A 23807-nucleotide genomic window follows, 5' to 3' on the forward strand; every position below is an offset into this window, starting at 1 on the left:
GATCATGACACCTCTCTGTTTGCATCCTTCCAGTGGCTCCCCATGATCTCAGGTCGAAGCCCAAATTCCTTATCCTCGCATTCAAGGCCCTCCCCAGCTTAGGCTCCAACCTATCATCTCCCTGTTTTGCAATCACTTGTTTTGTATTATGTCAACCATACATCCCATGTGGTCTCACTTCAGGCCTTTGCTCAAGCTGGTCCCTCTATCTGGAATGCCCCCTTCATCTCCATTTTAGTGAGAATTTTTCTTTCTCCATAACCCCCTCCAGCACATGATACATCCATTCTAACACCTATGGCCCTTGATCAGAATGATCTGTGTCTCGCCTAGACCAAGGACCTCTGGGGGCCAGGAACGATGCTGTGCCAGACTCCTTCCCACAAGCTAACTGTGTATTAAATGGAATAACTAGAAGGTACATGAGGCTTAAAGAAAACTTAGGAATTAGTGAGGGATGCTGGGATGGGAGTGTGGATACTGCATTCTGACAAACAAAAGATAATAGTAGGCAAAGGACTTTAGCCTTCAGATCGATCAAAATGTGAGGTTACTAAAGTCACGGTTATTGCCATTGGTGACTCACAGATGGCTGCTTAGTTTAAAAAGTTTAAAACACTGAAAATGTGACAGACTCACCTTAGAAAATTCAAGCAATATGGAAAAGTATAAAAAAAGGGGGGGAAGGTTCTAGTAAAAATCTCCTTGTATTGATTAGGACTATTTCTTCTACAAGAGATAGAAAACCCCGCTCAAACTGGCTTAAGCATAAGGGGATTATTGGCTCCCGGGACTAAGGAGTCAGGGGTGGAGCTGGCTTCAAATGATGCCCTCTGGACCTTCCCCCCCTCCCTCATTCTTGCTCTTCTGTATCCCTTGGCTCTCCTCCAAGCTGCCTTTATGCACAAGCTTCCTCTTTATGGTTCCAAGGTGTCTGCAGCTCTTCCAAACCTCACATCTCTGAGCTTTGAATCCAGCGGAGAAGAAAGACTGTCTATGGCAGATTGTCTTTTCCATAGGAGGCCACAATTTCTCCCATCTCACACGCTCTTCTGCAATGTGACCTTGCATTTTCCTATCAAGGGGTGGAGTCTAATGTCCTTCCTCTATGGTTCTGAGCTGGCTTTAATGACTCACTTGTAACCAATAGAATGTGATGGAAAATGATGCCAATATGGTTTCTGAGGCTAAGTCAGAAGCAGCTTTGTAGCTTTTGCCTTCATCTCATGAAATGCTCTCTAGATTCTCCCCTCTTGAAGACACTTCCCCTTGGAACCTGGCCACCATGCTGTGAGAAGCCCAGGCCACATGCAGCCCATGAGCGGGTGCTCCAGTCAACAGTTCCAGCAAAGACCAGCCTTCAAGTCATCGCAGGTGTCAGACCTGTAAGTGAAGAACTCTCCAGAGGATGCCAGTTGTGCAAGTCACCTACAACTTACTGGCTGAGGGCCCACACTTTGTGGGAGCACAGATAAGCCATTCCGCTTGTGCAATCTCCAAATTCCTAACAGAATCTGTTACAAAATGGTTGTTTTATACCAGTAAGTTTTGTTATTGTATTGTAACGGTGTTTCTCAGGAGCTCCAGAATAATCCACGTTGGTTTGGGTCCCCATGGTCAATCCCCTTGAGCTTATACAAGGAGCATAGCTAGTCATTCAGACCTTAGGGTGAGTCAATGCCACCAGAACGAGAAGAGGGGTGAGTGGCAAGCCCAGAGGGTCATGTGGCACTGGTCACCCAAAGGTACAAACCACAGAACCCACTATTCCCACTACCCAGTAACTGGTGAACACTCTTTCAGACACCTTCTTGGGCCTATGTAAAATTCAGCATAAAGCATATTCTACATGATATTTTGTAACTTTTTTTAATGTAATGGATAATGAGTCTTTTGATGTCAGTGGATACAGATGTCCACCATTTTTAATGGCTGCATAAGATTCCATTATATGAATGAACCATCACTGATTGAATGAATAGCATGAGATAAACATCACTGCACACACATTCTTGGGCATATCCTCCAGTGTTTCCTTAGGATAAATTCCAAGAAGTCTATTGTGAGTTCTAAGGTTATGAACATTTTTAAGGCTTGCCAAGGGCATCTAAATTGCCTTCCAGAAATTGGTTGCCTTCCAGCCAATGGGAATCTACTCCTGTTGTCCCATCAACAGGGCAAGAGGGTGGTCATTTCTCCACACCTTTATTGGGATATTTGCCAATTGGAAAAATGAAAAAATGATCCTTCATCACTGCTTTAATTTGAATTTCTTTGATTTCCAGTGAGGTCAAGACCTTCTCATATGCATATTGACTATTTCTACTTCCTCTTTTGTAATAGTGCCTGTTCAAGCCCTTTGACCAATTTTTTAATTGCAGCATTTATATATTTTGTTATTGATTTATAAAACCTTTTTGTATATTACAGTGTTAACCCTTTGTCATATGTCTACAAACATCTGTCGTCTGTCCTTTCAGTTTATATAGGGTGGCCACCCTTAAAACCAAGACAAGCAAAGTCCCCAAACAAGGCAGAGTATAAGCCCTTCAGAAGCAGCTGACACCGGGCAAGAGAGTTAACTTTAACTTCTCTTGACAGGGGGAGCAGCTGCCTAACGAAGAATCCAGGGCTGGGGAACCAGAAGGGCCGACAGAATTGACCATCTTGGGTGTAGACTCAAATGCATCTACTAGAAGTGGGCAGGAGATATCCCAGGAAGCCCAGTGCTGAAGCAGATGAAGGTCAGATTAGAAAGGAGAGAGGCAGAGGAAACCAGGAGGCCAGGGACTGTGCCCTCCTCAATGGCAACCCCTTATGAACGTTGCTCCAGCAGCAGGGGCCGTCCCAGTACAGGGCAGATTTCTCTGGTTGGTTCTTGCTCCAGGGGGCAGGTGGAAGCATGGGCCACCTTAGGGGAAATGTCAAAGGTAAGAGGCCCTTAGAGTCTGCCAATCTTAGAGAGGTATTTATAAGCAGCCAGAGGAGTATGAAGGTGATTTCAGCTAAGGGGTCACTGAGGGAGTCAGGTCATTGCCAAGGAAACAGGACTAAGTGTCCAGTCTGAAGGGTAAGGCAAGGAGCCTGTAGGGGATGCTCTGCCCAAATCCTCTTTGCTGCTATGAGTTTTAGCTGTTAATGGCTCTTAGCTGCCCTCAGCTCTGGAGCATCACCCTTGGCGAATGACAGCTGCCTCCCGGAGAGATTACACATGCCTAGAGCAGCCCACAACCAATGAGTGACTGATGAGGAGAATTATTCTCTGCTGCAGGTGATGGTATGGGGGATATTGCTGGTGGCTGCCCAACTCACTGCCCCTTCTCAAACCAAAGCCCAAATTTGCCTTGGGACACTACTCCTTCCCCATCCCCTGGGTGGTTTGATGGCACTGTACCACCCATAGCTTCAGGAATGGGCTCCGGATTAATTCACTCTTTGACTCACCACCTTCACCTCCAGCCACAGTGACTGATTCAAGGATAAGCATACAAACCAATCAGAGCCAATGAAATGCTGGGGCTTCTGGGAGAGGGAAGTTCCCTCCTTTCCACTGTAGTGGGCTGTTGTCTGTCCTAGAGCAGAATAGCTATTTCTGCCACCTTATAGAGCTGAAGAATGGAGATAATCATGGGCAACTGGACTGAGAGATGGATTCTGGTTGTATCATTTGGGCCCTGGGTCAAACTGCACCTGAAGCCACACCTATGCCTGAACACTATTCCATTATGAGAGCCAATAATTCTCCCCCATTTTCTGAAGCCAGCTTGAGGAGGGTGTTCTGTCATTGTCAACCAAGAGTCCTAACATACATGTATGGTGTGTGATGAAGGGTTATCACAGGGAACTAAAGGAAACTAGCAAGTCCACACAAGTTAAAGCCAGAAGCCAGATCCCCTAATCTGTCTTCCTTCACTTCTATGATAGGCAGCCTGCTCCCTTCCAGGGTCTACCATGTTCACCAGGGGATTTTGGCCAACGAGGCCAGTCCAGGGCAAGGCCCGCACTGTAATCATTCAGCGTTTGCGGCCGTTTCCTTCCACTGTGGTTTTCAGAATCTCTCTACCTCCCTCCACGGAATTCCTCACCTCTTCTTTCCCCCTCTCTGGGATGGATCAAAGGGAGTCCATTCTAGGCAAGGAGAAGCAAAGCCCTTCAAAGGCCACATTAAGTAGGTGGTGAGGTTGTAGTGTTTCCTCTCAGGGCCAACATCCAGGGAGGCAATGGGATGTGAGGGAAAGACCAGGGACTTTGGAGTTAGAGAAACTTGGGCTCTGGTGCTGGCACTTCCCGGTAGGGCAGCCAGTTGTTTAACTTCTCTAAGCTTCAAGTTCTCCATCTGTGAATAAGTTTGCCATCTCTACAGGGACCCTAGAGCATAGAGTTGATAAAACAACTGGCTGATTGGGGTCCAAATGGTGCATGGGTGGGGGGAAGGGTGCAGATGCCCAGGCTTCACAGAAGCAAGGATAAGGTCAGTTCCTAAGATTCACAGCGAGAATGCCAGGAATTTGGTCAACGGACAAGGTAGAATTGGGCCCAGTGCAGCCCCTCCCCCCAAGTCAGCCAGGGTCCCTGCAGGGGAAGTTAACCGGCACCCCATGGGGATAGGAAAGTGGTTCAGGCAGGGCCAGGCTGAATCCTCTCCCCACCCCACACCTGGAGGGAACAGTTAAAGTGACCAGGTTCTCAGACAGAAGGTGCCCAGTACAGGCTCCCTGGTCACAATGGGGGAGGGGACCCTTTCAGACAGACCTCCTTCTGAAACATATTAGACAAGGTCCTCAGAGGACGGTACTGGCAGAGTTCCAGAGGGAGGAAGTTAGTGTTGACTAACCGCCTACTCTTTGCCAGGTACTAGTGCTTTAAGTCCACCATCTGAACTAACGCTCACAGCAGCCTGGGGAATACAAATTCTTCTCCCCATTTTGAATACGGGGAAACTGAGTCCCTCTGTCCCTAAGCAGACTGCCCAATACCAGCTGCGGGGTAACAGAAGCAGGATTCCAGCACAGGTGGGTTAGGTTCCAAAGAGCTCCTGTTCTCCATCACCCATCTGGGGCCTGGGTGGTACAGGTGGTACAATGGCACCTCTGTGATGGCTCCAGGAGGAAGCACCCTGCCCATACCCTGCAGCCTCCTGGGAGCCCAGGCCTGATGTGTGACATCTGGAATTGGCATGGAGCCAACCAGGCTGAGCCCAGAAGGCAGTCCCAGCTCAGCTGCTAGAGACAAGAAGAGAGGGAGGAAGGGTCCACAGGGGCTCAGGAAAGTTCCCCACCCCCTGGTACCTCACCTTGACCTCAGCACCAACTCACTGCTCTCTGGAGGGGTGGGCCTTGGAGAGGGACTGGGAAGGGTGCCTAGAGGGGGTATGCCCCTTTCCAGGGATCACTTCATAGGGATCTTCCTCTGGATTCCCAAGTCAATAGGGCTAGACAGAAAGAAAACTCAGGAGCGCCTGGGTGACACAGTTGGTTAAGTGGCTGCCTTCGGCTCAGGTCATGACCCCAGGGTCCTGGGATGGAGCCCTGCATCAGGTAAGGTTCCGTGCTCAGCGTGGAGCCTGCTTCTCCCTCTCCTCCCCACTCCTGTTCTCTCTCACTATCTCTGTCTCTCTCAAATAAATAAATAAAATCTTTAAAAAAATTAGAAAGAAAAGTCAGAGCATGGCATTCTAGGTTCAACTTTGGCTCTACCATTTCCTATCTGGGTGCCCACCAGCCCATCATTTAATCTCTGAACCTCAGATTCTTCATACAAAAAATGGGAATACTTCCTTCCTCCCAGCGTCCTTGTGAGGACTGAATGAGGAAAAGCATGTGAAAATGCCCAGCACACTGCCTGGCACACAGCAGGTGCTTAATAAATGTTGGTTCTCATTCTCCATTTTAAATTCTCATTTGACAGTAAAATCTCATCTAGTCCCTTGATGTAAATTATAAATAATTTCCAACACTTATTGACTACTATGTGCCAGACATTGCTCTGAATATTTTCCATCTGTGACCTCATTTAATCCTCAAAGAATCCCATGAGGAAGATACTATTATCCCCATTGGACAGACGAAGAAACTGAGGCACAGATGTTAAACGACTGGCCCAAAGTCGTACGGGTAATACTTCGCAGAGTCGGGATTTGAATCCAGGCAAAGTTGGCTCTGGAGCCTGCACTGGGAGCACTCCCCTCTACTCCACCCTGCAGCCCATGCCTGTTGTAGGCTACTAAGCCCCTACCATGAGTAAGTGCCATGCCAGGGGCCAGAGGGACTAAATGAGTTACCTCTTGAGGAGCTCATGGTGCGGGGCAGGAGATAGTATGCGCAGAAACACAAGTAAGAAGGTTGTAAGTGTCACAAAAGAAAAACTAAGTTGTAAGTTGAAAAGAGAGAAAAATCAATGCCAGAGACTGAGCAGGAGGGCATTCCAGGTAAAAGGAACAGCGAAGACAAAGGTGTGGGGGTAGGAAGCCTCTGTGAAGGCACAAGGTGAAAAAAGGGGAGTTTTGTGATCAAATTTAGAAGGGCTCAGGCTAAGTGATTAGAGCCTGCTTGGGACTCTGCACCTGTTGGGGAGAAGGGGTTGAAGGATTCTCTGGAGAGAAGTAACATGAGCTGATCGGTGCTGTATAAATGCTACTCTGCCAGTAGCAAGGAGGAAGCAGGAGACTGGATGGGGCTGGAGACAGGGGACCAGTTGGGAGACAGCTATAGTGGTCCAGATGCATGCCAATGAGGGGCTAAACTAAAGTGGGGACAGTGGGATGAGACACCCCATATATGTCCCCCCGGGGTTGGGGGGAATGGACCACAACCAGTGCCTCCTAACTCAGCCAACCCATTCCCTGGTCAGCCCAGCTTTGGCCACCTGTTCCCACTGCCCAGGGATGTGGGCTGCAGGGATCATTAACCTAAACCATGAACTCACTCTCCCTTCCAACACATCTGGCCAGACAGAGGCCCCTCCTCCACCTCTACTCCCCCTCCAAGGGAGGAAGAAACTGGGCTTCCAGCCCAACTGAGCATTTCATTCTCTGCAAGAATGCCCGAGACACACACCAGCCACCATCATTACACTACACTACCCACGAGGACCATACACATGTACCTGAATCACATGGTATTACAGAAACAGCACTGGACTAGGAGTCAAGAGGCCTGGGTGCAGGTCCAAATCTGCTGTTCATAAGCTCTGTGGCTCTCAGCAAGCCACTTCTACCCTCTGAGCCTCACCTTTTCATCTGTGAAATAAATGTGAGATAAAATGCTTGCCTTCCAGGATTGCTTTGTGGACCAAAAGAGAGAATGAATATAAATATGAACATCCTCTGTAAACTTTGGAAGTTCTGCTTAAATGTGGAATTCTGTGTGCATTTTCATCCATCCCACCAATCTCTGTTGAGTTCTGACTCTACCAGGGGATGGGGAGTGCCCAATCCTCTGCAATTCCCCATTTGTGATCCTACTCCAGCCTTCACTCACGCTGTGATGGGGAAGGACTTTGCTTGAAACACAAGCTATGTTCACATCCTGTGTATGACAAATGGAAAAATGGTTTAAATTAAGGAAGGAAAGATTTTATTAGGACTAACTTCCCAATGCAGGAGGCTGGTTGGTTCCTGGAAATCTTCCCAGAAGAAGAGAATCAATTAAGTACTTTGCCCAGAGTAGACACAAAATAAATTGTTGAGTGAAATTGACTCTGTCATATTAGCCAGGAGAAAGGAAAATGAATCAGATAGGTTCTTAAGGCCCCTCCTCCATCTGACTTTCTCTGCATCACATACACACGTTTACATGTCTGGGGCATGGGTGAGAGTCTCGGGCTGGTGCTCATCACACCTGTCCCCAACTAGCTGTGTGATCTTGGAAAGACCTCATGTCCTCTCTGAGCCTCTATTTTCTCCCCGAATGCCACAGGAATGAGAAATCTAATAAACCTCCAAGGATAGTGTCCACACTTGACATTCCACAGGTTATTATTGAACGAATGACGGAGGGAATGAATGGCACTCAGTAGGGTGTAGGATTCATGTTTGCTCTTCTTTCCTCTCTGAGCCTCAGTCTGCCTACCTGAGGGCCTGGGGCTGCCTGTCTCCAGGCTCCCTGTCAGTTCTGGCTTCTGTGATCTGCCTCCATGCCCAAGGCCCAGGCTGGGAGGAGGGAAACTGGGGGGGTTGGGGTCTGCGCCTTCATGCCCAGCAGCTTGAGCTGCCCTCCCGTTTCAGGGCATGGGCAGCAGGTATGCACTGCTGTTCCCACGGGGCCGCCCGGCTTAACCCAAGGCTCCCTTTGCTGGGAGAGTAGCCTGGGCTGCAGCCCTGTGCTGACCTGCTCTTAACCCCCAGGAAAGTTACACAAACTCCTCCACGCTCCGCTGGGAGCTAGGTCACACAAAGTGGGGGCAGGAACAATACTTCCCCTTGTGCCCTCATCCTATTCCACATCAGCACACATGGGGGAGGGACACAGGAGGCCAGCAGGAGGGGGCAACCCAGCTCCGGTTTCAACCATGTCTGGAAATTGGATCTTCCTCCCTGGCTAGAGCTCCCTAGGGGCATAAGGGGCGGGGGGAAGCTGGAGCCCAAGTCTCAGCAGAAGCCTACTTTCTTCTCTCCAGGTCTCCCACTAAGAACAGCCCTGTGCCTTGATCACAGAGCAGATCTGCAAAACTCCTTACCATTGTATCTCCCTTTGGCAAATAAGCCCTGGTTCTATGATGGACCTACCTGGAGATGGTGGGGAGGGAAGGTCTACTCTGGAAATCAGGAAGTCTGGTATGGTTCTGCTATTGCCAGGTAAGATACCAGGGGTTGACTAGCCAAGGGCTGAAATGCAGGATATGGAGCCAGACCACCTGGTTCAAATTCCAGCCCGCCGTGTACCAGCTAGTGACCTCAGACAGGTACCCACCACTCTGACACTCTGCCTCCTCACCTGTTGTAGGTACCTACCTCCCTGAGTCGTTATGAGGAAAAAATGAGTTCTTATGCACCACACACTCAGCACATTGCTCAACAAATGCCAACTGTATGGCTTGCTCTCCACACAGTTTAATAGGAAGTGGAGGTACGTGCAGTCCTCCCTTAACTTCCCAGAGAAGAGCAAATTGTTCAAATTGTCTCAAACACAATAGGGCTACTTAAAGTACATGAAACTAGCTGTCAAAATTGTGAAACATAATCACAGTTTTGATTGCACTGTGACAGTGTAAAAAAATTGCAAATTTTTCATCAGGCAAGAAAAGAAAAACAAAGAATAACTACATTCAACCTCATCCCCCCTTCCCTTTGTGTTCCGCATGCCCACATGAATTAGTTCGCTCATGTTGACACATGCACAGCTTTGCATCACTTGAGACACACATTTTTTTAAATTTTTTATTATGTTAATCACCATACATTACATCATTAGTTCTTGATGTAGTGTTCCATGATTCATTGTTTGTGCATAACACCCAGTGCTCCACGCGGAACGTGCCCTCCTTAATACCCATCACCAGGCTAACCCATCCCCCACCCCCATCCCCTCTAGAACCCTCAGTTTGTTTTTCAGAGTCCATCGTCTCTCATGGTTCGCCTCCCCCTCCGACTTACTCCCCTTCATTCTTCCCCTCCTGCTATCTTCTTCTTTTTCTTTTTTCTTAACATATCTTGCATTATTTGTTTCAGAAGTACAGATCCATGATTCAACAGTCTTGCACAATTCACAGCACTCACCATAGCACATACCCTCCCCAATGTCTATCACCCAGCCACCCCATCCCTCCCACCCCCCACCACTCAGCAACACTCAGTTTGTTTCCTGAGATTAAGAATTCCTCATATCAGTAAGGTCATATGATACATGTCTTTCTCTGATTGACTTATTTCACTCAGCATAACACTCTCCAGTTCCATCCACGTCGTTGCAAATGGCAAGATCTCATTCCTTTTGATGGCTGCATAATATTCCATTGTGTATATATACCACTACTTCTTTATCCATTCATCTGTCGATGGACATCTTGGCTCTTTCCACAGTTTGGCTATTGTGGACATTGCTGCTATAAACACTGGGGTGCATGTACCCCTTCGGATCCCTACATTTGTATCTTTGTGGTAAATACCCAGTAGGAGACACACATTTCTTATCCTTCTTCAGTCGTTTTATATTTAGGCTATAGTTGGTAGTGGCTGGTTTCTTTCCAGGTAACTGTAGTTGTTTGAAAACAATGTCAAAACAAATCTCTTTCCTCTTCTCCCTGACAGTCTGTCACAGCTATGTCTCTCTATAGCCTCTGTCTTTATGCCCTTCTCTTTCAGTGACCTCCTTTCTGTCCCATGACCCCCCCAACATATACCCTTTTCTCTTCCTTGATTCAGAATTCCTAGAAGAAAACTAACAGGAATCAATGTTCCGGAGTGGGAGAAATAGTCAGGACTTGGAGTAGGAGAAGTTTCAGGACCAGGGACAGCACCACACACGCCCTCACGGGCTTGTCCCCCCCAGCTCTCAATCATTTGAGTTATGCTACTTTTATCTTCTGGAGACTTGATGTCCACCTCTGTAAAAGGGAGAGAAGGAGGCAGCTGGGAGGGCTGCAGGTGAACAAGATTGTCTCTAAGGCCTCTGTGACCCTAGAATTCTTTAGCTTCTTGTTTGACTTCCCTTCTATTTTCCCGACTCCCCCCACTTCCTTCTTTCCTTTTTTTTTTTTTAATAGGCATCTTCCATTCATTTTAATAGGCTTATAGCCATCCCCCAGGGCCCTAGAGGGGCCAAAGGACAGAGCTCCTCAGGAAAGCAGCAAGCTGGCCCTCAGAAACTCTCAAACCCAACACTCAGAAGTTACCTCATCTCCCGTCTACCCTTAGTCACCTAGAGACATTGAGTTAATTCTGATAAAAGGCCGGGCTGCCATAAAAGACAGAAAGGTTGGGGCGCCTGGGTGGCTCAGTTGGTTAAGCATCTGCCTTCAGCTCAGGTCATTATCCCAGGGTCCTGGGATCCAGCCCCATGTCAGGCTCCTTGCTCAAGGGAGAGCCTGCTTCTCCCTCTCCCCCTGCCTGCCACTCTCCCTGCCTGTGTGCTCACTCTCTCACTGTCAAATCAATCAATCAATCAAATCTTTAAGAAAAGGTTTACCACATTCTTATATAACAGAATAAATAGGAGGGATGCACAGAGCCAGACAACAACCTGCTCCCTCTGTGAGGTTTTCTTCACAAGCCCTTGGTGATTCTCCTGTCTGCACGGTCATGCTGGGTCCCAGTCATGTCCACATAATACCTTCAGGAAGGAGTAAAAGTGGGAGGAGCACATGAATAGTATTTTAAGGACCAGGGCCAGAAGTAGCAACATATCCTTTGAGCTCCCATTCCATTAGTGGGGACTTTGTCATGTTGCCACACCAAGCTACAACAGGGCTAGGGAATTTGGTCCCTAACTGGGTAACCATGTGCCAAGCTACAACATTACAGCTTTGGAAGAAGAGGAGAGTGGGCTTTGGCTTAAAAATATTATCCTCTATTTAACGGATGAGGTAGAACTATAGAAATAAGAAGTTTTGCTCAGAGAAAGGGAAAGGGATTTATTGAGTCAGACACCATGCTAAGTGCTTTCCTGTACAGTTAAAATGCCTTGGGGTCTCATCTCCTCAAATGTCCCATCCAGTTAATTCCTTAATCTTTGCTTGTACTCTTTTCCCCATCTGGATGCCCTTGTCTCTCAGATAAATTGATCCCATCCTTCCTTCAAGTTCAAAAACCACTTCCTTGATCACAGAATTTTACAGCCAGCAGGAACCTCAAAAATCATTTAGGTCAATGCCTCATTCTGTAAGTGAGGAAACTGAGGCCATAGGAGGAAAAACACTTGTCCCAGGTCACACAGTAAAATATCCACAAAGCTTAACAGCCCATAGCTAGGACTCAGGACTCCAAGTTCAGTGCTCCTTCTACATAGCACTGGGAGCCCCCTACCTAAACCCAGAGGATTCTGCTCTGCCTCTCATCATGTGACTTTAGACAAATATCTCACCCTCTCTAATCTTCGGATTCTTAAACTGTGGGGAATGAAGAGATTGGGTTAGATTACCCCTAAGTTTCTTTTTTTTTTTTAAAGATTTTATTTATTTATTCTGATAGAGTGAGACACAGTGAGAGAGGGAACACAAGCGGGGGGTGGGGTGGGAGAGGGAGAAGCAGGTCTCCCGCCAAGCAGGGAGCCCGACGCGGGGCCCGATCCCAGGACCCCGGAATCACGACCTGAGCCAAAGGCAGATGCTCAACGACTGAGCCACCCAGGTGCCCCAGATTACCCCTAAGGTTCTATTAGGATACTGACCCAGTCTCCTACTGGCAGGGCCTCCCCAGACTTTCAGATCCTGACCCCTCTCATGATGCTAAGACATTCCTAGGCCAAACCATACCAACCCCTCCCCACCTTCTCCTATGAATCAATCCACAGTAGAATCAACAGAAGGGCTTCTTTCTTCCCGCTTCCCCGGGGACCTGACATAGGGCTGAGCACTTTACATGTTGTATCTCATTTGATCATTAAAAACTCCCTGGAAAGTATTATTCTCCACCCCCTCCCAGTTTTTAGATGAAGAAAAGATGAGGCTCTGATAGGTTAATGGCTCTCTAGGGCAAACGGATTAGCTTTGATCCTGGGATCCCTAAGACGGAGAAGTTGGACCAATGGGGGAAGTTACAGGGAGATTGTGGCTTGGTGCAATAAAGGGCTTCCTACTAGAGCTGGCTCTAGAAAAACAGGCTGCCTGGGAAGGGAGGGGTTTTCTGTTCACTGGAGGTGTGCACGCACAGGATGAAAGATCAAAGGATTTTAGCACCGGATAGGTAGATGCAGGGGCAAAGGGGTAGACTGTATCAGTGATTCCCAAAGATTATTTTAGGAAATACACTGATCAGCATTAAATAACATTTCTTACACAGAGGAAAAAAGTTATTCCTTCAATTAGTTTTCAAACTGTCTGATTTTGACCAGGAGAGAGAGTCTCAGTTTGGTGCTAGAACAGCATGCACCTCTCTACCACTGTTAGCTCCCTTTTTTAACACGAAGATTAGGTCTCAGGCTCAGAGCTCCTGAGGCAGTGGCAAGACTCCCTACAATGAAATAATGTGGGGCTTTCTATTTTATTTAGTTTTATGGTTCCCTTCTTTCATGGCAAATGATTCTGGTTTCCCCATTACTGCTGGGATATAAAATTTTATTTTAAAATAAATATATTTTAAGAGAATGAAAATACAAGCACAGAATGGGAGAAAATATTTGCAAAACATATATGTGACAAAGGAATCGAATCCAAAATATGCAAAGAAGTCTAAAACTCAACAACAAGAAAATAACTCAAAAAGTGGCAAAAGATCTGAACAGTCACCTCATCAGAGAAGATGTACAGATGGCAAATAAGCATATGAAAAGATGCTCCACATATGTCATTAGGGGGCTGCAAGTTAAAATAACAATGAGATGCCATTAAATAACCTATTAGAATGGCTAAAATCCAAAATATTAAACAACATTAAGTATGGAGCAACAGGAACTCTCATACACTGCTGATGGGAATGCAAAATGGTACAGCCACTTTGGCAGTTTCTTACAAAGCTAAACATATTCTTACCATATAATCCAGCAATCATACTCCTCGGAATTAACCCAAGTGAGTTGGAAACTTAGGTCCACACAAAAACCCGCACATGAATGTATACAGCAGCTTTAGTCATAATTGACAAAACTTGGAAGCAACCAGATGTCTTTCAAAGGATGACTGGATAAACAAAGTGGTCCATCCAGACAATGGAATATTATTCAATGCTAAAGAGAAATGAGCTATCAAGCCATGAAAAGACACAGAGCCAACTTACGCGTGTGGCTGAGTGAAAGAAGCCAGTCTAAACACTGCATGATATAAACAATACAACATTTTGGAAAAGATCAAACTATGAAGACAGTAAAAAGATCAATGGTGGCCAGGGGCTGGGGGAGGGAGGGATAAACAGGGGAAGAACAGAGAATTTTTAGGGCAGTTAAATTATTCCATGTAATACTGGAAAAGGTGAACAGATGAGAGTACGCATTTGTCAAAACCCACAGAAATATACAGTACCAATGGTGAACCCTAATATGAACTGTGGGCTTCAGTTAATACTAGTGCATCAGTACTGGCTGATCGATTGTAATAAATGTGTCACAGTAATGCAAGATGTTAATACTAGGGGAAACCGTGGGCAGAGGGAGAGGGTGCATATGGGACTCTCTACTTTCTGCTCAACTTTTTCTGTAAACTTAAAAAGGTCTCTAATAAAGTCTATGAAATGGAAACTACATAAATTTCAAGTTTTTAAGCTTAAGAAGTTTGTCCACTAACAATCTCACTTCTAGAAATAGAGTCACGTGTATACTCAAGACCTATCCAAGACTCTTCAGAGCATCGCTATTGGTAATACCTGAATGTTCACCAGCAAAAGAGCGGATAAAGTCATTGTGACACAGCCACACAATGGAATACTAGCCAGCATGAAAGAGGGCAAACTACTGTTACATACAACCTGAACGAGTCTCACAAATATCATGTCGAGTGCAAGAAGCCAATACCAGGAGTGCCTGGGTGGCTCAGTCGTTAAGCATCTGCCTTCAGCTCAGGTCATGATCCCAGGGTCCTGGGATCAAGCCCTGTGTCAGGCTCACTGCTCAGCAGGGAGTCTGCTTCTCCCTCTGCCTCTATCATTCCCCCTACTCGCTCTCTTGCTCTCTCTCTCAAATAAATAAATCTAAAAAAAAAAAAACACACAAAACAAAAACCAGCAGGTTCATTAACAATACTGTATATAAACAGTAATAGAGGGTGAAACCCCATGATCCAGCATCTTCTCCCCAGGGGTATGCCCAACAGAAATATGTTCACGTGTCCACCGAAAGACACGTACAGGACTGTCCACAGCAGCACTCTATTTAATAGCCCCAAATCAGAAAAAACTCAAATGTCTATCAACAGGAGACTGGATGAATACACTGTGGTATATTAATACAACTGAATATACACAGCATGTAAAAAAGGCAGACTATCACTTCGCCCAATGACATAAATGGGACTCATTAAGTAAGACGCTGAGTGAAGGAAGCAAGACAAAGGAGAGGATCTAGAAGACAAGTCCATTCACCTGAAGTTCAAAAACAGACAAAACTGGTCTATGGTTACTTCTGGGAGGTACCAACTGGGATGGGGTAAGAAGGAGCCTCCTGGGTGCCAGAAATGTTCCACGTGGGGACAGGGCAAATACACATATGAAAACCAATCAAGGTGTGCACTTTAGATGTGTGCATTTCAAGTTTGCAAATACAGAGGAAACTCAGAAATGGCCAACATTACGAAAGTGGAATGCAAATGACCAAAGTTTGAGAAAGAATGGGAAAGAAGCTCTGAGGGCAAGATCCTCTAGCTATAACACTACCACCCCCTCTCCACCAAGACCCCCAAGGCCTAAGGTCAGCGGGTGACCTGCCCCCTATCTGGCCCGGCAATCAGTGGAGACACCAGTTTTAGGGGGTCAGATGCCAGCCGCCCCCACTCTGTCCCCAGGGGCAGCTCTGAGCCCTGCAACCTGAGGCCTCAGGATCACAAGGGCAGATTCCTGCCTGAGCCTTTACAAACAAAGATGAGGGCTCCGGGGGTGGGGGGGCAGGGAGACACATGCCACCATCCCTCCCCAATAACCTTTAAGGTGTGCTGGACCTCCCCAGCCTGCCCCCATCTTAGACCCAAGCACCACTGGGCATCACCCCCTGGGCTTGGCCCCAGCATCATTTTCATCCACCTGGTCTTCACTAGCTTTTCTACAGACTCACTGTGAGACCGATCACTCACCTCCCTGCACCTCATGTCCACTGATGCAGGGCATGGGGATAGAGAAGATTCAGGATAGAAGCACAGACCAGCCCCATCTGATGCTGGGCTGCCTTCTGCAACATCCCAGGCAGTTACCCAGCGTCTGCCCAAACACCCCTGGTAGTGGGGAGCTCACCTCTGTTAGGAATCACTTCCTAGAAATAAGGTGCACCTAACATATGTCTCTTTTTGCAAAAAATTTAAATTATATAAATATATATAAATCCGCACATAAACACATAGGTGCCTAATATACACAGATAAGTTCTTTCTGGAAGGAAATGTGATAAAACAAGCAGTAATGGTCGCCCCAAGGAGGGGAACTGGGGGGTCAGATGCACGGGTAGGCGGAAGATTTACTCCCTATTCTCACCCATTTGGACTTTTGAATTTTGTACTTAGTGTGTGCGTTAGCTAGTAAAAGTAGGTAGACTACTTTGGAAAAAGACAGTTCTAGTTCTTACACTCCTTGGCTGACAGGGCTCAGGTGAGATCAGGGCCCGCTGCATCCCACCTGCCCACCCACTGCCTGACGGAGATTTGAGGCTTTGGAAGCCAATGTGTAAGCCCCCAATCCGCCCCCCCCCCCCCCCCGCCAGTCCTCGTGAAACTGGCAAATTGCTGAACTTCTCTGAACCGAGGCTTCCTTGCCTACAAAATGTTAAAATAATGACGTCTGCCCCACTGGGTTTTGGTGAGAATTGAGTAAAGCAATGTCTGGCTCAGCGTTAAGAACTTGATCAAGTCTGTTTTTATTAATCTTGTCTCCTTATGCTGCCTGCCTATGTACACCTTTCAGTTTACAAATTCAACTTTCCTACTTAATTCTCAGGACAATGTTGGGTGTGTTTAACCCCATTTTAACCCCATTTAACTGAGGCTGAGTGACCTCCTCGAGGTTAGAGAGCAGAAAGTTCGCCAAGCCAGGGATCAGGCTTCCCAATGTCTCTGGTGCTCTTCTTCCTCACCAAGCTGTCTCTGGGTCTGGCATCTTTCCTAAGCATCTTAAATCATTCTCTGAGGGTCTTGGAGATGACCCTGGCCCTTCCCCTTCTGCTCTCGCCTCCCCTGCTCAAGAAGTGTCTTTTTCCTGGTCCTTATCCTGCAACTCTGGGCATTTTAAAAAAGTAGGGGTGGGAGGGAGAGGGTTAGGGCTATTCCCACAGCCCAGCCTGGCCAGGGGCCAGGCTTGACCCCCACAGAACATTGGGGTCCCTGAGCCTTGTTTGGAAGAGACTAGGAGGAAAGATGAGCAAACTTGAGAGTCCCGGGGCCATATGAAGATGTCACCACTCCAGGCGAGAGCAGGGCAGGCAACTGTAATTAAGACCTTGATTGGAGGTCCACGTGGGCAGAGAAAGCGGCTCCCAGGACCTCAGGCCAGGCCCAGACGCGGGAGGGCAGGGATTCCCTCAGATCCCCTCTGGCCATAAGGAATCAGCAGGCAGGCCCACCACCCCCAGGGAGGATGTGGCGGGGGGGTTAGTCCCCAGAAGGCCATCTCACCCCCGGGCTCCAGCGTCTTCAGCTCGCATCCGTCACACTCCATAGCACTTGGCAGACAGAGCCAAGCACATACTAGGCACCCGTTAAATATTTGTCAGATGGATGAGTGGTGCTCCATGGGCCATCCCATCCACCCCCCAGCCTCTGCACACTGCAGCCTCCATCGGTCACCCATTTTTGTGTACTCCAACCCTCCCAGTGTCTGGGAAGTTCTGGCTGAAGTCTACCCTCCATCTTCCCTCCACTGGCCTCACCCCGGCCCCGGCGTGGTAAATGGAGCATCAGGCTAGGGGACGCTGGTGATATTTATAAGGAGCCATAGCAGCGTCTCTGCAGCCCCCTCAGCTCCCAACGTGGAGGAGAAAATCACCGCTGTAAATTTCCCCAACAGCGGCCTGCCCGGCTCCTCCTCCCAGATTCCAGCCCCTTAGCTCATGATTTACAGAGGGAGAGAAGTAGGAGCCTCAGGAGCTTCCTTGCAGGATGGAAGTGAGCACCTGCAGCCTGGGCAGAGGGCTGCCCTCACCCTAGCCCTCCACCAACACCCTCCATGGGTATGGCTCTCCGGCAGCCCAGTTGGGCTCCCCGTCACCTTGCCCACCCCACCAGGCTCCCTGGGAAGCCAGGAAGCATCACATCCCACAGAGGCTCATTCCACAGCCACTGCTCCTGACCTCTAGTTTTCCATCTGTCCAAGGGACTACTGGGGTGATGGGGATCACTCTGAAATGGGGAAGGCTCTAGCCAGGGTCCCGCTAGAGCAGAGGAGAAACCCACAGCATTCGTGCTTTCTTTTTCATTCACTCCCTCCCTCAAAGTCAAGGCCCAGACTGCACAGAAAGGTAAGCTGTGGAGTATCTGGACAGAATGGGCCTGGGCCTCGCCTCACTGGGTGGTGATGGGTAAGAGCACCAGATTAGGAGTCCAGAGGTCTGGATTCCAGTCCCTGTTGTGCCAATAGCTCTCACTGTCCTTTGAGTAAATGGCCCTTTGTGGACATAAGTTCCTCCATCTATAAAATGGGGGACCTGGGTCAGATGGGGTGGGGACCCTGAGGGACACCCCTCATTGCCCCTCATCCCAGGTCTACCTCATATCCTGGGATAGCATTCATTGATCTGGCTCCCCAAGCAACAGCCCGGCCCCCAAGTCATGTCATGCTGCCCTCTCCTACTCCCCGATTCTGGGGGGAAGCTGAGGGTGGGGTCACTGTCCTGGACCTATCTGTAAGATAGAGGGGCTGGCCTTGACTGCTTAGTGTCCCCCTCACCCCCGGGGCTGTCACAAAGGCAAAGGGTCCCTCTCACCTCAGTGTAAGGGTATGGGCTCTTGGAAAGCCCCCACCAGTAGGACTTCTCCTTCTGGCTCCCTCTCAAGGTCACCCTGAGGCTGAAGTCACCAACTGGGGCTTCTTGTGTCCACCCTCCCCACCCCTCCCAGAAAGGGCTGCCCCCACCAGGCTGCATTTCCTCCAGCTCTAGCAGGAACCTGGGAGCCGGGAGCTTTCAAAAGGTCTGGGTTGGTGAAACTCCTCTGCCCACGCCCAGCAGCAGCTGGATATTGGGGAAGCGCCCCCTGTCAGGACCCCAGGGATCAGAAAGAAGAGGGGCAACCACTGCTGTTCGCACACATGCTCAGGGGGCTGAAAGCAGCCCTAGGCCCCATCCACAGCGTCTCCTGAGCAGATAACAACAGCTACCTTACTGAGCCGAGCACTGTCCAAGCACTTTACCCTAACAGCTGGTTTAGCTATCACAGCCATCCTAAGAAGTGTGTGCACTTTGTGACAGCCCTGGGGGTGACGGGGACACTAAGCAGTAGAGGCCCACCCCCTAAGAAATGTGTGCTGTTATCCCCAATTTACAGAGAAGGAAATAAGTTCAAAAGCGTTGACTACTTGGCCAAAGTAAGAACAGGGCCAGATGCAAACCCCAGTGGTCTGGCTAGAAGCCCAAGTTCCACCTACCACCCTGAGCATCAGAGGGCATAACACCTTTGCGCGCTTCCTCTTATGGGAAGCAGAGGCACAGAGACAGGAGAAAATCCCCCAGGGCCACACAGAAAGACAGAAGCAATCTTGTGGCTCAAACGGGGTCTTCCAAGGGCCAAGCCTGAGCTCTGGTCCTTAGTCAATCAGTCCTGGTGAGCCACGGGGCAGAGCTGTCCCCCACGACACGCCCCTAACCTTAGCCTCTCCTCATAAGAGAAGCCGGGTCTCCTCAGTGTATGTGCTGCTCCGTGGCTGTTGGTCAGTAGTTGATAAACTCTTCCTAAAACACAAATCCCATGGCTCCTATCATCAAAAAACAAATGTGCAACTTTTATTTTTATATCAGCCTGTATTCTTGGTAATCAGTTTTGCCCACTTGGAATTCAGTTCAGCTGCTGTTGAAACTGTTGGCTTGCCCTGAGACCTCACAGGGAAGGCAGGGGGTCTGCATGCACAGAGAGTGGTTTGCCTCAGGATACTGGCAAACAGGATCCAAACCCAGTTGAGTCAAGCTCTGAGTAGCTCTTTGTCTGCAAATATTTTTTTTTTCCAAGCCTTAAACTCCCCCAGGGCAGGGTCTGTGTTTCTTCCATCGGACTCGAGATTCCCAAGGTAGAGCTATGGGGGTGCACCCAGGATAGGAATTGTCTCCCTCCCAGTGGACTGAGGGTCTTCCGGAGCCAGAGCTCCTTCATCAGACTGGTTATTCCCCAAGGACAACAATATGTCTCCCCCATCAGACTAGCTACTCTCGGAGGATAACACTGTCTCCCCCATCTGACTGAGTAGGGTCTGTATCGCCCGCTCCAGCCAAGCCCCATCCCGGACACAGCCAAATCTACACCATTTGGCACAGGGCAGCTTCTCCCTTAATCAAGGTTTGGATGACGGGAAAACTCCCCTATTCCTCCCATCCCAACCCCAGGGAGCCAAGCCAGAGAGGCCGCTGTGAGGGGCCACTGGGGGGCCTGTCCCAGGCCAGCGGAGCCCAGCCAGGCCTACAGGCTCCTCTCCCTGCCTGCCACCCCCACTGGGCAGCCCGGTGCCCCCTGACCCCATGGCCTTCCATCATGGGAGATCTATAACATTTACAATCCCAAAACAAAAGGCCCCGAGAGGCGAGGACAGAATTCATCTTCCCAGCTGACAAGCCCCGTTAATTAACGACTTGGAAATCGATGACGAGGAGGGACAGGCGGCAAATGACACCTCATCATGGCCAGGAGGAGGGAGGAAATGTCCGGGGACTGGCGGACACGCACCGCAGGGCTGGCCGGGCGCCTGGGAGAGCCACCACACCCATCTGTCACTGTCACTTCAAACGCAGTCGACTACCCCCCAACCCAGAAATTCTCATTTCCCACCGCAGCATACCCCCCAAGAAAAGGGTGCTATGTGCCCGAAGAGTGAAGGGAAAGTCATCATGGAGCGCCTACTATGGGCCAGGCATCGTGCCAGATGCTCTTCATTCATCGTAACCTCTTCCAACAGCTGTGAGAGGTAGGTTTTATTATGCCCATTTTAGGGATGGGAAAGTTGAGGGCTGGAGGAAAGTTGACCTAAGCCTGGGGCTGTGTTTTCAAATGCCTGTTACAGGTTGATGAAACCAGCTCTTGGATCTAAAGAAGCAACATGGTTAGAGAAAAGAGCTCTGGATTTGAGAACACAAGATCTGAAATGGAGGCCAGGCTCCATCCCCACTATCTTGGCAACACCAGACAAGTTACCTAATTTCTCTGTGCCTCAGTTTCCTCATCTGTAACAAAGGGAGAATAACCCCTACCTTACTTGTCAAAAAGAGCTAATCCCTACAGGTGAGCTTCGGAAGCCCTAAGGCTTACACTTGGATAAGGGTGCAGATGGTATTTTCCCATTACCAAGCCTGGTGGTCACCCCCATCCAAATCTAGGGCATGGGATGAAAAGGGATGAGGAGCCAGAAGGCCTGGGCCAGAGCAGGGAAGGCTGACGGCTGGGGCAGAGGCTAGGCCTCAAAGATGTAAGGACAATAGGAAACAGGCCCCCTTGTGCCCTCCTGTGAGGAGCTGAATCTTTCTGTAAGGACAGAATAAAAGTACCCAACTCACGGGGTTGTTGTGAAGTTGAGACAAATTATATAAGGTTTTAGTATGGTCTGGCTTATAGTTTGGCATATTGGCAGACATCCTCAATAAATGTTAGAAAGTATGGGTGTTCTCCTAGTCCCTCTTCCTCTCCCAAACAAACGCTGTTTGAGATGTGATGTACGAGGAGAAAAAGCAGGCGTAACTCCTACCTGACCCAGGACTCCATGCGGAGGACCCCACGGGAGGGGCATGGATCTTGTTCTCAGGGAAGAGTCCTGAAAATGGATCTAAACGAACACTTACCTTCTGCTGTGAGGAGCTCACCACTGGGACACAGACGGGGTTCTCTGGGAACCCAGAGGAGGAGAATGGTTCTGCCCAGATGAGATGCTGTCTGACCTGGATTGGAAGAATGAGTAGCAAGTCATCATGGCGGGGCATGGAGGGAAGGGGGCTTCGGCCAGAGCGGAAGGTCCCAGCCCAGTGCTGGCACACAGAAGACACCTCCCCTTTCTCCTTCCATCCGGCCCAGAGCTCAGCAGAGTGCCAGAGGTGTCTGGGGACCGTGGGGGTCCCTTGTGGCTGCAGGGGTATGAGGGGAGAGAGCCTGAAGGGGCGAGGGCCTAGAATGCCACACCACACTAGGAGCTTAGAGCCTCAGCTTATCTATAAAATGGGGCCAGATTCCAAAGAAGATATACAAATGGCAAATAAGCACATGGAAAAATATTCAACATCATTAGTCATTAGGGAAATGGAGATACCATTTCCCCCTAGGTAAGATGGCTATAATTAAAAAAATAGTAATAATAAAGTAAAATAAATGTTGGCAAGGATGACTGGAACCCTTGTGCATTGCTGTGGGAACCAAAATGGCACAGCCTCTACGGAAAACAGTTTGGAGCTTCTTCAAAAAGTTAAACATAAAATTACCATATGACCCAGCAATGCCACTGCTAGATATATACCCTAAAGGGCTACAAACAGGGACTCAAACAGATCGTTAGATGCCAATGTTCACTGCAGCGTTATTCCCGCTAGCCACAAAGATGGAAACAATTCAAGAGTCCACCAAGAAATGACTGGATAAACATGGTGCGGTGCGGTGTGGACATGCAAGGGAATATTATTCAGCCACAGAAAGGAATAAAGTTAGGATTCATGCGACAACATGGATGAATCCTGAAGACACGATGCTAAGCGAAAGAGACCAGACACCAAAAGGATAACTATTGTCCAGTCTCACTTATCTGAAGTATCTAATATAGAAAAATACACAGAGACAGGGGTGGAGCAGAGGTTCCCGGGGCTGTGGGGGGTGGAAAAGGGGAAGTTACTGTTTAGTGGGTGCGGGGTCTCTGCTTGGGGTGACGTACCAGTAGAGAGAGTGGTGATGGTCGTACAACGTTGTGACTTTAATGCCGCTGACGTGGGCACTTCCAAAGTGGTGACAGTGGCAAATTTCATGTTGTATATTTTACCACCATTTTTTAAAAACTTAAAAAAAAAAAAATCCAACTGGAAAACAAGTCAGGTCAAGCGCCTCTGTGGCAAGAATTCTGCTTTAGCTGTTTTCTTGGGCCTGCTCTAAGACCAAGGGAGCCCTGCACTGGGTGGACCCTCTGAATTGAGGCTGGGAGAATGAACTGTACTCCCTGCCCCGACTTCTTTCCAGCTGCCCCCAAGGACCCCCCTTCCCCGGCCCAGGGCATGGGGCAAAGTTGGCCCGGCCTGGGCCGGCCTGGGCTTCCTCTGAGAGCAGATGGCTTCACTCTTCTCCTCTCCTTCCTCCTCTCTCCCCACCCCTGCCCCTTAAAGAAGAAGAGATCTTTCCAGAATACATCATCTCACCAGAGCTCTAAATGTCAAATTTAAATTCATACTTGGTACCACCTTTGATTTCAAAGCGGATTACACCTCAGTGGTGAAAGGCGGACACAGCACAGGGCCTGAGCAGGCCTCCTGGGCCTCTGCTGGGCCCCGAAGCATTGTTAACTCCTTCCAATTCATTAGGTCTAATCCTAGCGGCGCTGAGTAAGGGGCCCTGGGCCGCACCCGGCACTCGGGACCACATGTGCCCATTGTTTCACTCATCTGCTAATCCAGCACCCGTTGCGGGCACCAGCCCACTAGAAAGGGCCGGGAGAGGGTCCTGGCCCTCAGTGAGGGGGCAGCCAGGGTCTGGTTCAGCTCTAAACCCCCCACAACTCCTCTGTGGAGTGGCCAGCTACAGGCATGACGCTGTGGGAAGGGAGAGGTCGGAATCCAAGGAGAGGTGGACAGACAGACATCAACCATCCTGCTATGTTTCTCTTCCCCAATATACACTCACTCACAGGTACACACTCATTCACACCC

This window comes from Callorhinus ursinus, unplaced genomic scaffold (assembly GCF_003265705.2).
Source record: "Callorhinus ursinus isolate GAN/ISIS: 27379988/994484 unplaced genomic scaffold, GSC_fseal_2.0 scaffold34, whole genome shotgun sequence".
Classification (NCBI taxonomy): domain Eukaryota; kingdom Metazoa; phylum Chordata; class Mammalia; order Carnivora; family Otariidae; genus Callorhinus; species Callorhinus ursinus.